Here is a 12,190-nt window from a genome sequence, read left to right as displayed (position 1 = left end):
TATTGGTTGTTTTGGAGAAGAAAAGGCCTCCTGTGGGAGGTTGGTCCTCAAGAAGCAGCACAGATATCTCCTGACCTGCTTGTCCAGCAGAACACTGGAGCACAGTGATGGGACCAACTTGTGCAGCTGCTTCCAGAGCCGTGGGATGGGTTAGCCCCTATCATTGTGGCTGCTTTTAATGAAGGGGTGGGACCATTGTTGGGTTAAGAACGATTTATTGCTCAGATAAACATCAGCCTCAGAGGCTGTGAGGTTTTAGAGGAGCAAGCAGTCAGCCATAGCTCAAAGCAGTCACAAGTTCTTCATTACAAGGCAATATAAACCTTCTGATCCAATGGACAATTGCCACAGGGTTTATTTTGCTTTTCTAACATGTCACCTTTACTCACTTCTACTGCACTGTCGATACTTTGACCCCATGGGGTCCTACCACACATGCACACAAATGCTTTTATTATAACCTCTAAACTCTTAGCTGCTCTACACAATTACACCCCTACATTATAAACCCTTCACATCTTATCAATGCAGTTTCCCATTTACTTAAGGCATATTCTTCCTTACAACTATAGAAACACAAATTTATTAATTTTCTGCTTAATGTTTGTGTATTGTATTTTTACATCAATCCAGGCTTCTCCCAAGGCTGCAGATCAAACTCTCCTGTGTCTGTGGAAATTTCTACCTTTCCATTTCCCACATTCCCCTCTCCCAGCACACTAGTGCTCCCCACCTGAGAGAAAACATTTTGGGGTTATGTGCTTGGAGTCTCCATCTGCTGTGCATGGCACCATTGCTGCACACAGAGCAGGCCCTGAGAAAGCCCCACCTGCACCCTGAGGCTCCTGAGCCAATCTGCTGCTGCTGCCTGAAATGCACTGCTCAAAGTCACCTCCAATGCAGTTTGAGCAGGCTGTGACCCCTTGGGCCACGCTGGGCAGGAGCCTGTGGGGACACGTGTGCTGCTCTAAGTTGCTTATGTGACTTCAGGCAATTGCTTCATGCCAGCAGCCCCTAAAATGTGCATTATTTCTCTCACTGCATCAGTATCTTTTTGGCATTTCAACTGACATGTAAGTGACTACTCACCATGGCCTTGAGCACAGTGCAGTGTGTCCCACACACAAAGGAAACCTCTCACCTGGTGGTTCTCCTTTCCTCTCTGAAGTAAAAGGTCAGTGGAAAATCAGCCTCTACTGCTGGTATTACCAGAAAGCATAGGACACAAATGAGATGTGATGTTGATTTTTTGCCTCCTACATCCTTATATAGTCTGCAGAGAAATGCCCCGATGAGGGAAGGAATGATGCATCTGACTCCACTGATATCAGAGGGCTAATTAATCACTTCATTATTCTATATTATTCTATATTATATTAGACTGTGTTACATTACATCTAAACTGAATCTGCCAAGCACTCAACCCTGCACAGAACTACCCAGAATCTGGTGACTGTCACCCAACAGTCCTGACACACACACACACACACACACACCTGGCCCTGACAGGCCAAGGGAACAAAACCCCATCACTGTGGGTGAACAATCTCCACACTGCATTCTGCTTTGGCACAAACACAGGCACAGCAAATGACAAGAATTGTGTTTCCTTTCTCTGATGTTCAGAGAATGTGAAACCCAGAAATATTCTTGGGAAGAATTGTGCCTTGCTTTTCTCTGTGAAGAGGAATGTGGTGACGCCTCTAGGTTTAATAAACTTGCAGGCAGGGGAAGTAACCTCCCATTACGTACTTCCATTACATTTGAAAACAATTTCCCAGTTTGCTACAAGGTGACAGAGTTCTCTGTTGCTTTGTGGAAGTCCAGGGGTGCCTAAACCCCATTCCCATTAACCCTTTAGTGCCACAGGAAGGAGGGTGCTGATCCTGCATGCTGTGAGCACACAGCTGCCCACCTCAGCCCTGTGTGTGTGTGTGCAGGGAGATTCCCTCCAGCACACAGGGGGAATTTCCTTTCTGCTCCCTGTGCTGAGGGGCTGGAGCAGTGAATAAACCAGGGTGAGGATAGAGAGGGGCTGTGGTATTTTCTGGGGTGCCCGGTGGCAGGAAGGAATGAATCTGACTCCATGTTCTTAGAAGGCTAATTTATTATTTTATGATCTATATTATATTAAAGAATGCTATGCCAAACTATACTAAAGAATAAAGAAAGGATACTTAGAGAAGGTTTAACAAGATACTAATGAAAAACTCATGACTCTCTCCAGAGCCCTGACACAGTTGGGCTGTAATTGGCCAATAAGTAAAAACAATTCACATGTTGGATAAACAATCTCCAACCACATTCCAAAGCAGCACAACACAGGAGACGCGAATGAGATAATATTTTTTTCCTTTTTCTCTGAGGCTTCTCAGCTTCCCAGGAGAGAAATCCTGGGTGAGGGATTTTTCCAGAAAATGTGACCATGACAGGGGGCTCTGGAACAGCAGGATGGGGAGCTGGGCCAGGCACCTCCAGCACCCACCCTGCCCCAGCCTTCCTGTCCTCACACCCCCAGCTCTGTGAGCTGCTGCCCTATGGCTGTGTTCTGGTTCCTCTCACACCAACATAAACCCTCAGTGACAATTTATCAGCCATTTTATTTATTATTTATGTTTAAGGTGTAGGTCCTTTTTTATCAGATCCAATTTATTATTTGTTTTTAAGGAAAATTTATGATTCTAAGGAAATTTCCTGACACCACTGTTAAATTTGGCTGGGAAAACTGAGGATCAGTTTTTTTAAACCAATTTTTCAACACCAAGCTGTGGCGTAATTCAGGTTTCTATTTTGACCATTGGAGCTGGTTGTTAGAGAGCAGTGAGGGTGATGTCTCAAATTCAGGCTGCTCTGGTGACAGCAGGATCCACAGCACAGCAGGGACCTGGGACTGGGACATCACTTATCCAGAGCTGCTGAGGACATTTTAATTACGTGAAGCTAGACAAAACAAGGTGTAGATCCTTAAAAAGAAGTACCCAGGACTGGTAAATCCAAGCAAAACCACATCCTCTTAGGGAAAGAAACAGGCAGCAAGGAAGAAATTATTTGTTCACCTTGCTTACGTGTTTAATGAAACCAGTCATGGTTCCTCCTTTCTCTTCATTCAGTCACATCAATTTCACTGCAAACCTTTTATCTCAGGAAATCTCTGCTTGATTTGCTTTCCTGATTGCAGATCACTGTGTTGCTTTTCCTCTAAACAGAGATCAATCTCCTTTTTGCCCACAGCCAATTTGCAGTGGCTCTGCCAGGCTTTAATACTATTTTTCTTATCACCCTACTGGATGCTATAACATCTGAGGTGACCAGAAGGTTATAGTCAGGGGGAAATGGTGTCTGAACTAGGTGTCTAAAGGTAATTTTTAACTTTGTAGCATCATTTCCAGATAAGACAGTGCAGAAGTCCAAGGGTTTGCGCTCCAAAATTCAGATTAGCCCCACATTGCGTGGGCAGATCTTTGTGACAGTGATATTTCCTCTTGACATTTGAGCACTTGCAGCTCTCACAGCCTCAAGCCTCCATCCAGGGAAAGATCCCATCCCCGGGAGGGAGGCAGGCCCCTGTTCCAGTGCAGGAGCATCTCAAGCCCTAAACATGGTCCAGGCTGCTTTTGGGTGCTCCACCTTCATAGTAAAAGTAATTCCTGCCTGAAACAACTTCTGAAGACACTGGCATCACCAAGGTAAGTCAGAACACAGCCCAAGCAGCCCCTGTGAGCAGAGCTGTGCCTGCTGGGCTGGGTCCCTGCTGAACCCCAGCTTTGGTACCTTCAGTTAAAGTGCTTTGCTGACACCACTGTTAAATTTAGCTGGGAAAATTGATGATCAATTTGGTTTTCTTTTAAATGCAGCCAAAGAGAGGAAATGGGTTCATTTGTGGTGTTAAGGTCTGTCTAGCAGATGTCCCCACAATGCCACAAGAATCAGGTGTGAATAACACCAAGCTGTGGTGTAATTCAGGCTTCTATTTTGACCATTGGGAGCTGGTTATTTAGAGAGCAGTGAGGGTGATGTCTCAAATTCAGGCTGCTCTGGTGACACCAGGACCTAGGACTGGGACATCACTTACCCAGAGCTGCTGAGGACATTTAAAGTACTTGCAGCTGGCCAAAACAAAGTTGAATAATTCAGGAGGTCCACAATTATCCAGGGGGTCTGGCTGTGTGCAGCTGAGTGCCCCAGGACACCCTGGCTGTTCATCCCCTCCCTCATGGCCTTTGCTGTGGCACTTGTGCACCCTTCAAGGGGACAGGGGCAGCTGACACCAGGCTCAGCTTGTTCACCTGGGTTTTGCAGCCAGGTTTTGCAGCAGAGAGGTGAGTGATGGATCTGGTAACCTATTAAACCTTGTGTAGCTGGCTGCCACTCCAAAGGCAGTGGCCAGGAGCCAGCTGTGCTGCTCTCAGGGTGTTTTGCAGAGCTAATCAAAACTCCACAACTTTTGTGAAAGTTTGAAAGCCGGTATGTTTATTATTACAGTGCTGGATGCATGTGGGAATCGTTCCCCTAAAATGACATGCGTGCCTCTGGGAACTTCAGGTCTCGTTTTATCCCACTCCCAAATACATATCCATACAAGTTCACAATAGGTTCATACATATTCATTTTTACGAATTTCGCGTGACATTTGCAGCTAGTTCTTCTTTATCAGAAAGAATTCCTAGGTCAGGTTGACCTGCTCTCACAGCAGTCTCTGTCTCTCTCTATCACCCTCTTTCTTCCTCCCCCCTTTATCTCTGTCCTTCACTGAAGCAGTTTCTCTGAGCCTAGGTTCTGCAGCCAGGCTAAATAGCTCTGTTTTCTAAACACAGACTCAACTCAGAGATGTACATTTCACCTAAATCAAAATGGATTTCTACCCTGGAAAATTTCCACTCTGCCTCAAGGGCACCAGGGCACCCACAGCTGTGGCAGCAGGGCAGCTTCTGATGGCTGAGAGACTCCGCCTGTGTTTGCTCTTCCCCAGTTCTGAAAAAAAAAAAGAAAATTCTGGGAATGTCTGTACACGCGCAGAGCACAGGGACCTCTCTGGCTTTTAGCAGATCCCAGGAGCCTTAATAGGCCTTGAAAAGAGAGATGAGAAAAAGTCATTAAGATTTTTCTTTGTTTCCAGAGCTTATTATCTACCTTCTTCTTTGGCAACCTCTTTTGTGATCCAGCATAGAGCAAGTGGGGCTTGTATGTTTATGCCTCACAGCTCCTGCTGTGAGAAATGTATCCTAGGAAATTGGTCACTGACACCTCTGTTCAGAATTGTGGCTGTTTCAAGGTTAAAAACAGTTAATTCTTATTTTCTCCTGTGTTACAAACATATTTTATGAGAAATCTTTTTGCTAGGATTTTTTCTCCTGAGAAGCTAAGAAGCCTCAGGAACAAAATGTAAACAATGGTTATCTGCTGCTGTGGAATGCAACAGGTGCATCTGTGATTGGCTCATGTGGTTGTTTCTAATTAATGGCCAATCACAGCCAGCTGGCTCAGACTCTCTAGTCTAGTCACAAAATTTCATTCCATTCCTTTCTATTCCTTTCAAGCCTTCTGATGAAATCCTTTCTTCTATTCTTTTAGTATAGTTTTAATATATAATTTTCTTTTAATATAATACATATAATGAAATAATAAATCAGCCTTCTGAAACATGGAGTCAAAATTCTCCTCTCTTCCCTGGTCCTGGGACCCCTGTGAACTCCACCACATTTGGTGAGCCCTGAGTGAAGAACATTGCCACACTCCTGGGTTATTTATTTGTTTGTTTGTTTGTTTTTCTTGGTTTTCTTCTCTGCTCTGCTTCATAACCCCTCTGTAGCCTTTGAGCTCTGCTCCAGGAGCTTTACCTGCCATGCACCCTGGGATAGACGAGTAATGCAATGATTGACTCTCACAATTAACAGACAGATATCATGTATATAGGCTAAGAAAAGTTTTATAGATTTATAGTTATGTTGTACCCCCTCATGTGGTTATCAAGGGACATCTGGGAGGGCTGGCTTGTCACTGTGGAACACCTGAGCTCCAATCAGGGTTTGAGGAGGAGATCACCACTGGACAGCAAAGAAGGGACTGATGGACAGAACTTTGGGAGGGGTTAAAAAGTGTAACAGGGAAAATCTCTATTGTGAGGGGGCTGAGCACGTGGTGGGGAAAATCTTTTGCTCCCAGCACTGTAACTTTTTTCTTTATTCAGCCTTCTGTTGTATTTTTGATAAGGTTTAACAAACCCTTCTAAACTATGAAAAGTGAGTAGCTATTTCTCACACACCCACCTGCCTGGGTCACAGGGAGAGGGAAGAGGCCAGTGACAGCTCCAACGAGCCAAAGCCCTTCCCTTATTGCTCTGGAGATTCTCACACAGGGAATGCCCTGTTTCTGTACCAGGCTGTCTTTCACACAGACATTACTGACTTCAACATCCCAAGCAATACATTTATTTTGCTTTTTCTTTGCCTTTTTGGTGTCTATTTGCCCCAAGTGCTAAATTCCAATATTTTTTACAGTTTGGTGCCCATTATATTTAATTTCCAGGTTCTCTGAGACAATCAGACCTCTCCCCTGGCATGGAGGACCATGTTACCTTCTCCACAAGGACCACAGTGCTGTGCTCACCTGCTCCACCACACCCCATCTTTTGGGGAAGCTGAAAGGCTGGAGAGGAGCACAGACCACAGATCTGCACTAATAAACACCACAAGAACAACAGAGAGATCTAAATCCTTGTGTGATCCAGGCTGGGAGACCCAAGCCTGCAGCTCAGGGCCAGTGCATCTCTGAGACACTCTAGGGTTACAGCCCTACAAGGACATGATGATTTATAAAGATCTCTATTTTTTTTAAATAATCTTTAAGAAATAAAAAAACACAACCCCAACATTTGAAACAAGAATTACACTGATTTCTGAGAGCAGCAAGAGGAGCTGGCAGTGGGAGGCAGAGCTGTCACATCCTTTGGGACAGGTAACCCAAGCTTATTTTGAGTCAAAACCAACCAGAGTTTTGCTTTTACTGAATTTTCCAGTCTTTGTCCTGCAACATTTAATCCTCTGTGATTAATTACACCCTAATTTACTGAGATCAGAGTAGATAGGGCCACAGAGAGCCATGTACAAAATAATAATCATTATTTACATAAGCCTCTTAGTTCATGTAAATTGTAACTTTTCGAATGCTGGCAGAGTGACTTCTTTTCATTACCACAATTTCTGTGGCTGTAATTAGTCCTGTAGGAGGATGATTACTTCTCTTATCATTAGTAAGAGAGAAAAGATAATTTGTTACAACGGTGTTGGCTTCAGTGCCATTGTTGGCTGTGGCTGGTGGGATTTCCACATGGGGACAAGGGATTTACAGGACAGCACAACCCACAGAGTGCTGCCAGAAGGAATTATCTGTGTCTCCTTCCTGCCCCTTTCCAGCCATTATGGAAATATTGGTGTGGGAAATGGGTTCGGATGCTGGCTGGACTCTGACACTCAATAGCCAGCAGGGAGGCACAGCAGTGTGAAAGACGCCAATCACTTGTTTTTAAAATTTTAAAAGTTTAATAGTAAGAAAATGGTTATAAAAATAGTAATACAATTAGAGTAATAACAATTTGGACAATTTGAATTAGGACAATATGAGACAATGATGACAAAGAGTTATGGACATCCAGGTACTTTTTTCTGGGCAGCACAAGCCCAAAAAAGGAAAAAGGACACCCGTTAACAAAGGATTAACCCTTAAAAACAATAACCTGTTGCATATTCATACACCTCATCCATGATGCATAAATTCCATTCAAACACAGGATTCTGTCTGGTCGTCATCAACTTCTTCCTCTGAATCCTGACAGCACCTTTGAGGCAGAAAGAAGTTCATTTCTTCTGATAAGAGGGCAATAAATTATTTTTCTCTGAAAGATTCAGGTGTCCTGTGGCTGCTATCTCGCTGCAAGTCCTTTCTTTAAAAAAAGTCTCCTACAGAGCATAGTTTCTATTTTAACATTTTGTTATAACCTCAAACTATATTTAACACACTCCTTAAGAGAATCAATACAGCATTACTTTCTAACACAACACACATAATATTCATTTTAATATTTGCGAAAAGCCAGTCATAAAATACATGCATTTTTCACAGCAGCAGAGCTGCAGACACCGTGTTTAGCGCTGCCACCACTGGGAACACTGTCTCCTGTGGGGCTGACATCCTGCCCTATTGGTATCACCAATATTGTGGATGGGATGTGCCTGAGCTTGTCTGGCCCTGCTGCTGAACCAAATGGGGGCAACTCTGGTGTTTCACCCCAGAGACACCTTTGGCTGGCTGGGTGTGTGGTGTCTCACCCCACAGACACTTTTGGCTGGCTGGGTGTGTGGTGTTTCACCCCAGAGACACTTCTGGTCAGCTGGATGTGTTGTGTTTCACCCCACAGACACTTTTGGCTGGCTGGGTGTGTGGTGTTTCACCCCCAAAACACTTTTGGCTGGCTGGATGTGTGGTGTTTCACCCCACAGACACTTTTGGCCAGCTGAGTGTGTGGTGTTTCACCCCACAGACACTTTTGGCTGGCTGGGTGCTGCAGCTGGGCACTTGGAGACAAGTCCAGGCCTGCAGGAGCTCTGGTGGTGCTTCCCCTGTAACAGGGTCTGCTCCTTGGGTTTCCCTCTGTGGAGAAGCTTTAAGGCCATGGTGATGGAAAGGAGTCGGTTCTGATGGAGGGTTTGGATCCAGGGCTTTATTCTGGCCCACAGGCCTCTGAATCCAGCAACTGCTCCAACAGAACGCCCTGAACTGTCAACTGTGTGGTTGCTGCTCCTTTAACCCCGGGGAGAGGGGCAGGGAAGGGGCAGGGAGCCACCAAGCAGGGACAGGAGGGGAGGTCTCAAGGGACAAAGGACACCTGGATGGCCCAATGTCCCCCAGGGGTAGAGGGCATCCTGTGAATCTGCCAATCACTCGATGCCCTTCTGGAATTCTAGGACTGACAGCCAGTGCTCGGCAGGGGTCAGGGAGGGGAAAGGAGGCGCGACTGACACACCTGTAGGGAATCTTCAGGGGAGGGACCCGGGGCTCTGAGGTAAACCGTGAAATCACAACGCAGCAAAGCCCGGGCATCGCCCATGCTGCTGCCAGCCCTGGCCTGGTCCCCGCCTGTCCGGTCCCTGAGCTGCGGCCACCCCAGGACAGCCCGGGCCAGCACGGGCAGCTCCCAGGCCGGCAGGGAATCCACCCAGGCCGGCAGGGAATTGACCCAGCCTGGCAAGAATTTACCCAGCCTGGAAGGGAATTCACTCATCCCGGCAGGGAATTCACTCATCCTGGCAGGGAATTGACCCGGCCTGGCACTGAATTCCCCCAGCCCGGTGGGGAATTGACGCAGTCCGGCAGGGAATTGACCCAGCCAGGCAGGAATTGACCCAGGCCGGTGGGGAATTCACCCAGGCTGGAAGGGAATTCACACAGACGGTCATTAAATCCAACCAGCCCGGCAGGGAATTGACCCAGCCTGGAAGGGAATTCACCCAGCCCGGCAAGGAATTCACCCAGGCCATGAGGGAATTGACCCAGCCCAGTGGGGAATTGACCCAGCTCAGCAGGGAATTCACCCAGCCTGGAAAGAAATTCAGCCATCCCGGCAGGGAATTCATCCAGGCCGGCAGGGAATTCACCCATCCTGGCAGGGAATTCACTCATCCTGGCAGGGAATTGACCCAGGCCGGCAGGGAATTGACCCAGCCCGGTGGGAGCTGGGCCAAAGCAGAGCCCTCGGACAAGGCGTTTCTTTATCTGTAGATCACCTTCTCCCGGAGCCCCGAGCTGCTCTGGCAGAGCCAGGGCCACTCGGGTGCGGTCACCCTCGTCCGGCTGTCACACACATGGCTTGAGAGAGATCACCGTGTGCCCGCGGCTCATTTCCAGCCATGCCCAGCCAAGCCATGGCTCCAGGCACCTTGGAAATCCCTTTTCCCCAGGGATCCAGTCCCATCCTACTTGGAGCTGCCCTGTGCCATCTTGTGGCCATTGCTGAAATCGAGGGGAACGTCACTAAATCGCTTCGGATTCCACATTTGGGTTTAGGCAATTCCTATCCTTTTTTTTTTCTTTTTCAGAGGAGAAATTGCACACCAGCAGCTGTGCAATTCCAGCCAAGTTCCCAGATGATCAAGGAGACAGACGTGCTGCACCACAGCACCTTTCCCCCAAATGAGTTGGCAAGTCCTTTTGCCTCAACAAATAGTAAACGATAAAATTTTCCAGGTGACCAAACCAATTTTGCGTTATCAAAAGGACTTCTTGACATATTTTCGGGGTCTGAAACATCCCACAGCGTTCTCCTGGGAAAACTGGCAGCCCACAGCTTGGGCAGGCACATTCTTCACTGCATTAAAAACTACCTGGATGGATGCACTTCAAATCCTGTGCCCAGTTCTGGGCTCCTCGCTCCATGAACGACATTGAAGGGCATGTCCAGAGGAGGGCAACAAAGTTGGTGAAGGGTCTGTTTTTCCATCCTTATTTTTTATCTAAAGTGCAGAGTTTCAGGTGACTAACCTCTTGAGCTACCCTGCCCAGTTACATTCTTAGCCTTCAGAAATGCTGATAAATGATACAGCATCATGCTGGACCCTGTCCATCCCCTTAGCAGCCCAGAGGGAAGGCAAGAAGAAGCCAGCTTTCCCAAAGTGCAGGGGTTTTGTTTAAAAAAAACCTTGAAGGTCATTTCAAGCAGAAATACTCTGAAACTGCCTCCTCCCCATAATGAACAACTGAAAAAGAAAGAGGGGGGATACCGGGCTTCACACTCTCCCTTTCAGTACTAATTGCTCATAGCAACCAAGCTGCAGGAAATTGGACAAATTCACTTTTTATTTGCAAACACACAAAAAAAAATTCCCTTGTGAGTAGAACAGTGGGGGTATTTTTTCCCTCTAGGGTCACCACATCAATACATTAAAATGTCTGAGAGTGCTCTCCTTACTGGAGGATGGGATATGACCAGAACTTAGATTTTAAGGAACTTAACTGATAAATACTTTGCTCTGTAGCTGGTTGGTGTAGCCATGATATTTTCTTTCTAAACCCTTTCCTTAGGATTTTTCCTCCTGAGAAGCTGGGAGGCCTCAGGAACAAAATGTAAACAATGGTTATCTGCTGCTGTGGAATGCAACAGGTGCATCTGGGATTGGTCTCATGTGGTTGTTTCTAATTAATGGCCAATCACAGTCAGCTGGCTCGGACTGTGTCTGAGACACAAACCTTTGTTATCATTCCATTCCTTTTCTATTCTTAGTGTGAAAAACACCAATCACTGGTTTTTAGGATTTTAAAAGTTTAATAGTAATAAAATAGTTATAAAAATAGTAATACAATTAGAGTAATAACAATTTGGACAAATGAAATTAGGGTAATATGAGACAATAGAAACAAAGAGTTACAGACAGTCCAGGAACCTTTTTCTGGGCAGCACGAGCCTGAAAAATGACCCACCTTAACAGAGGATTAACCCTTAAAAACAACAGCCTGTTGCATATTCATACACCTCATACATGATGCATAAATTCCATTCAGACACAGGATTCTGTCTGGTCATCATCAGCTTCTTCCTCTGAATCCTGACAGGGCCTGTGAGGCAGGAAGAAGTTCGTTTCTTCTGATAATGGGGCAATAAATTCTTTTTCTCTGAAAGATTCAGATGTCCTGTTGCTGCTATCTCACTGCGAGTCCTTTCTTTAAAAAAAGTATCCTACATAGCATAGTTTCTATTTTTAACATTTTGTTATAACCTAAAACTATATTTAACACACTATTTAAGAGAATTAATACAGCACTACTTTCTAACACAACACATATCATATTCATTTTAATATTTGCGAAAAGCTGATCATAAAATACATGCATTTTTCACACATAGCTGATGAAATCTTTTCTTCTATTCTTTTAGTATAGTTTTAATATAATACATATCATAAAATCATAAATCAAGCCTTCTGAAACATGGAGTCAGATCCTCGTCTCTTCCCTCATCCTCACACTCCTGTGAACCCTGTCACAGGTTGGCAGCTCAAGCTTTACCTTTGCAGTGCTCTAGGACAGCCTGGCTCAGCTCTTTACTCTGAGAGCGCTGCGTGCCGAGCTGAGGCTCGCACATGGTCTGAAGCACATCCCGCTCGGTTCTGGACGGATTTAGCGCTCCGCTGGCTGCACAGCG

The sequence above is a fragment of the Melozone crissalis genome, unplaced genomic scaffold (genome assembly GCF_028551555.1).
Source record: "Melozone crissalis strain CALT ecotype California unplaced genomic scaffold, PUWL_Pcris_2 ptg000034l_1, whole genome shotgun sequence".
Classification (NCBI taxonomy): domain Eukaryota; kingdom Metazoa; phylum Chordata; class Aves; order Passeriformes; family Passerellidae; genus Melozone; species Melozone crissalis.
Note: the sequence above shows the minus strand (reverse complement) of the source record.